Source organism: Zootoca vivipara, chromosome 3 (genome assembly GCF_965207765.1).
Source record: "Zootoca vivipara chromosome 3, rZooViv2.hap1.1, whole genome shotgun sequence".
Taxonomy (NCBI): Eukaryota; Metazoa; Chordata; class Lepidosauria; order Squamata; family Lacertidae; genus Zootoca; species Zootoca vivipara.
Window position 1 is genome coordinate 83,638,831 of NC_142586.1, and position 5,548 is coordinate 83,644,378.

The window sequence follows — 5,548 nt, forward strand, 5'->3', positions numbered from 1 at the left end:
CAGGGAGTGCAGGAGGGAAAGTTTGGGACAGAGAAAATGTTCCCCACTTCTCTGCTCTCAACTGCTAGCACTTAGTGCCATAACAGCTACCAGAACACCAACTCCTTTGCTTCCTATTCAAGCTCCAGTAATGGTACTGAGGGACCTAGGGAAACTACAGGTGGGAAGTATCCTTGGAGCTCTCAGTCACCAAGGTTCCAGTGAACCCTGAACATGGTTATTCTAAAGTTGATATATTCATTGTTGAACAAACATGTCAATTTTATCATCACTTGTTTCAACTGAAATGACATTTACAAGGCTGCAGTAAAGAACCATTATGTTTCCATGCTCATTGTTTTAGATTTCTCCTTTGAATACTCCCATCAGAACAGATGTAAGGGTCAAACTAATTTCATTGCAATATTTGGGATAGGCTGCGTTATCATCATTGTTTGTCAGCTTGTCCCATCCCTTTCAGAGACACATCTCAACAAACAAAACAATATAATATAATTGTCTGTTTTCTCTCGATGCAAAAAAGTCAGGTTTTGTTGATATTTAATGGTGAATGCATTCTGCAAACAATCACTTGATATTTTACTTTTGCAGACTTAGGAGACGGTTCTTAAAAAGTGTCGAGAAGCCTCTGTCTCCACTGAGAGCTGTTTCACACATTATGTACTGTATAATGGTGACATTTGTCGCTGTGGTTAGGGCAAGGAGCTAATCCTGCTTCCCTGGGGCAGTTATCTGTAGAAAACACACATTTGCCACAGAGATATATGGCACATATATATTTATATAAAAGCATTTCTAAACCACTTTTTATTTCATTTCACTTTTAATTTGTATATCACCATTCTATATTATTATACACAAGGCAGTTTACAACAACAAAATATACACCTTATAATGATCTCATCCAATACAAAAGTAATAATAAAAACAACTTTAAAATAGACAACTAATGTCCAATAAAATTCAATAACCCATTAGAATATAATAACACACAATAAAATTAACTCTAAATATCATCAAATAGCAATTAAGCAGGACTTCACTCTTAACGATTACAATAATTACTAACTAAAATCAATAAAAATAGCAGCAAGTCACAGTGCTTAAATAACATAAAACTTTAGAAAATGTAAAAGATTGACTACTTAACACTTTAACTATACTATAGTAGTATAGTTACATTTCTGTATGATAAAAAAGAGAGGTACAAACATAAAAAATAATACTATAATATGCATGTGTATAATAAAAAAATGCACGTGTAAGCATTTTACATTTAAAAATATTTAATATGTTGTGTTTGCCGTTTTTCACTGAAAGATAGTTTGATGACTGAAGTCCATTTAATAGCAGACACTGCAGTGATTTATATGGTGAAAAGCTCCATGAGTTCAAACTAAGCATCCTGATGAGGCAAGTCTAGTGGATCCAATTTTTAAAGAAGTAAAAATGGACATTCCATAGCTATAAATCTTGTGTGGCAGTTCAACCATTGAGATTTGCTGAGGTTTTTGTGATTTTACCTTTGGGTGATGCATGAGAGTTGCTTAGGCCCTTTTCTGTTGCAACATCTCATTTATGAACAACTGTGCAACAATGCAGTCATCCACTCAACATTTTACCTCAACCTTTGGGACCTGTGAACAGGATGAGGAGCCTTCACAGGCCTCTCTAGAGCACAGAATCAGTCTTTCACTGCTAATCTACATTGAGGAGCTGTGAGGCAGACATCCAGGGCTCTACTCAGCAGAAAGGTCTCCTGCTGTAGCACATTTTGAAGTGAAGTAATACACATTAGCACCTAAAAGTAGGAGTGTGCATAAGACCATTAAGTCCAGCATCTAAAATTATCTAACTTGCGTTTCAGTCCCCACCATTTCTATATCCAGGAGAGCAGACATGGGGTGGGTAGACTTCAGACTTTTGGGCTCTACTTTGTTTTCTCTTTTAGCTTTAAAGCAGAAACCCTTTTATAGTGGTACCTCGGGTTACAGACACTTCAGGTTACAGATGCTTCAGACTCCGCTAACCCAGAAATAGTACCTTGGGTTAAGAACTTTGCTTGGATGAGAACAGAAATTGCGCGGCGGCGGCAGCAGCAGTGGGAGGCCCCTTTAGCTAAAGTGGTACCTCAGGCTAAAAACAGTTTCAGGTTAAGAACGGACCTCCGGAAAGAATTAAGTTCTTAACCCGAGGTACCACTGTATATATATTTTTCAAAACCATTCCTGCTGTACCTAACTCTGCCCCTGAGTTTTGAACAATACAAACATATAAGATCCACGATCTTTTCCTCACAGCAGCCAATCATAACTATGGAAAGCCTACCAAAAAAAGCCTTGCGTGAGTGCTCTCTTCACTTGTGATTCCCAGCCGCTGGTATTCTGCTTCTCAGCAAAGAGAGAACTTTCTCCACATCATATTTATTCACCTTTACCATATTCCCCTTAGAGGGACCCAGGTGGCGCTGTGGGTTAAACCACAGAGTCTAGGGCTTGCTGATCAGAAGGTTGGCGGTTCAAATCCCTGCAACGGGGTGAGCTCCCGTTGCTCGGTCCCAGCTTCTGCCCACCTAGCAGTTCGAAGGCACATCAAAGTAAAGGTAAAGGTAAAGGTAAAGGGACCCCTGACCATTAGGTCCAGTCGTGACCGACTCTGGGGTTGCGTGCTCATCTCACATTATTGGCCGAGGGAGCTGGCGTATAGCTTCCAGGTCATGTGGCCAGCATGACAAAGCCGCTTCTGGCGAACCAGAGCGGCACACGGAAACGCCGTTTACCTTCCCGCTGTAGCGGTTCCTATTTATCTACTTGCATTTTGACGTGCTTTCGAACTGCTAGGTTGGCAGGAGCTGGGACCAAGCAACGGGAGCTCACCCCGTCACAAGTGCAAGTAGATAAATAGGGACCGCTCAGGTGGGAAGGTAAAAACGGCATTTCCGTGCGATGCTCTGGTTTGCCAGAAGCAGCTTTGTCATGCTGGCCACATGACCCGGAAGCTGTTTGCGGACAAACGCTGGCTCCCTCGGCCTATAGCGCGAGATGAGCGCCGCAACCCCAGAGTCGGACATGACTGGACCTGATGGTCAGGGGCCCCTTTACCCTTTACCTTACCATGTTCCCCTTAGTTACTCCCTTCTTTTTCTTCTTCTCAACTAAGAAGACCCAAATATTGCAACTTTTCCTCATATGGAAGGCAACTTTTGTTTGTGTGAAGGGACTGGCGACTGAAGAATAAAGGCGGCTCTTGAGACGTTTGCTCCAGATCACTTACAGTGACAATCCTCTGTAGGTCTACTCAGAAGAAGCAGGTAGTGGTTGACAGTGTGACCCAAGCAGCACCGTCAGATTAGCCGGAGAAATGGATCCTGCTTCCCAGCAAGGCTGCCCTCTCTTACCCTTTCCAATCGCGCTCGAAAGTACAACCTCAAAAAAGGGCTCGTGGGTCTCAAGGTCGCACTTCCTCCCGGCACTCCGCGCTCTCGAGAACCAACGAGCAGGTGGAAAGCTCTTCCCAAGACGAAAAGCCAGCGGCGGGGAAACACCTACCGAGCGCTTGTGTTCGGTGCCCAAGGAGTAGCCATGGCACGAGGATCAACCCCGCGGGAAAGACGGCTAGCGCGAAGTAACAAGCAAGGAGCAGCGTCTGCGATCACGTGGCGGCGAGGGGTTTGCCCAGGGAAGCCGCGCGGGGGGCGCCTCACGGCTGCGCCGCATTTCCTCGGCGTCCGAACTCCGGCTGGGGGCGCGTCCTGCGTCTGGAAGCGATTGGCTGCCGAGGCGCGCGCGGGGGCTGAGCTCCTCGCCGAGGCGGCCCCCTCGCCCAGCTTACAAATGCCGGCAAGCCCGCGCGCCAAACTTCACTCCAACTCCGCCGCTGGGCGCTCTCGCGCTCTCCTAGTTGCGCGCCTGAGGTGGCCTCTGCGGCTGCTGTGGCCGAGGCGTCTGCCGGGCTTGCGCTTCTTGGGGCAACTCCCGCGGCAGAGACATGCCCCCGTCGTCGGCGCCGGCTGCTCCCTGGAAAAGCTTCACTCTGGCTTTGCTCTTAGCCACCGGCGGAGCGACTCCCTCGAGGCGGGTGAGTCGCGACGGGGAAGAGGCTGCGGGGCGCGGAGCGAAGGCGCGGGGCTGAGCGCTGTAACCGAGGGCGCTTGGCCAGGTTGCAGCTTGGCTACTACTACTTGACGGGTTTTGCTTTTCTTTGCTCGGCTTTCCCTCCACGGTCTTGCCCCGCGCGAGTGCGAGAGGAAGAGGAGCAGCAGCAGGGCACCATTTGCCCCGAGACACAGCGCTAGGGCTGCCGGAGTCGATCCCTCTCGCTCCCACCCCCAGCTAGCAAAACCAGGGAGCGTCGTCTTTGGAGCCACTTTCTCCCGCCCCTTGGACAACTCACTTGTCTTCAGGCAGTTCGGTCTGCGAGGGCAGAGGATCTCGACGTAGTTGGATTTCTTCGCAGTTACCATTCTCCCTTCCGCCGCTTTCCTCCCTTCCGTAGGCCAAGGGCAGCCGGCTATGCTGCATATATTTATGAGCAATAGTGCGGCAGGTGGGTGGGTGGGGGAGTTCCGTTATAAAGGTGGCGGGGTTGCAGCCACCGTCAAAAGTTTATACGATCTACTCAGTTGTTGTTTTTTAAATCATTGCTTATCAAATGACTGTTTGCAACCGGTATTGCAAAGCAGCATTCAGAAACTGAGTGTTCCACTGGTCTAAGACACGCTCGTCTCAAAATCTTGACAATATAATAGAGACATGTCTGGCATGTCTTAGAGAGTACCCGCGGAGCTGATTTCTCTGTGCTGAAGCTGGGTGCCGGGCGCTCCTAAAGCAAAGCCACTTGATACCAGCTAAAGCATTCTGCTATAGTTCACTCTGGAGCTGTTTCCTACAGCCATACAAGCACTACGGTATTCTGCCTCTTGGTATCTGCTGTTTTGTGTGGCATTACTTTTAGAAGACTGTTGGGGATGGGATGCTCAGGTTAGCTGGCCATAAATGGGGCTGTGTCAGGGACCTGGTTGGCATTAAGTGAACTTGCAAAGCATTGGGATATACCAATGTATATTGTTTGTAAACAGGGACTGTGTTGTTTGCTAGTGGAGAATAAAATATAGGGCTTTCAGAAAGGTGTTGAACAGCCTTATTTGCGCATCGTTACCTTATCTGTACCAGTCTCAGTGCTGGGTTTCAGCATTCTCAGAACTGGGATAGTGTGATGCTGAATATATCTTAAGTACATGCAAAGTCTGTATAAAATGCTTATGAATTTGTGGGTGCTTTTTTTTTCTTTAAAAGGGTAAAATTTCTTACCTTTGTGACTTTAAATATTTTCATGGACTTGAAAATAAATACCTAAAAATGCTAAGCTTTGTGTAGCTGATGAATGTTTTTGCTCATGAGAAAGATGTAATGGTTTGCAATGGGATTCTCCCCCAAGGAAGTGTGCATACAGGCCAAGAATCTTTTGTGGACTGAGCAACTTCACATAAATTTAAACTTCTTAAAAGCATCATGGTTGACCTTCATTTACCTTGAAGTGGTTTTGATTC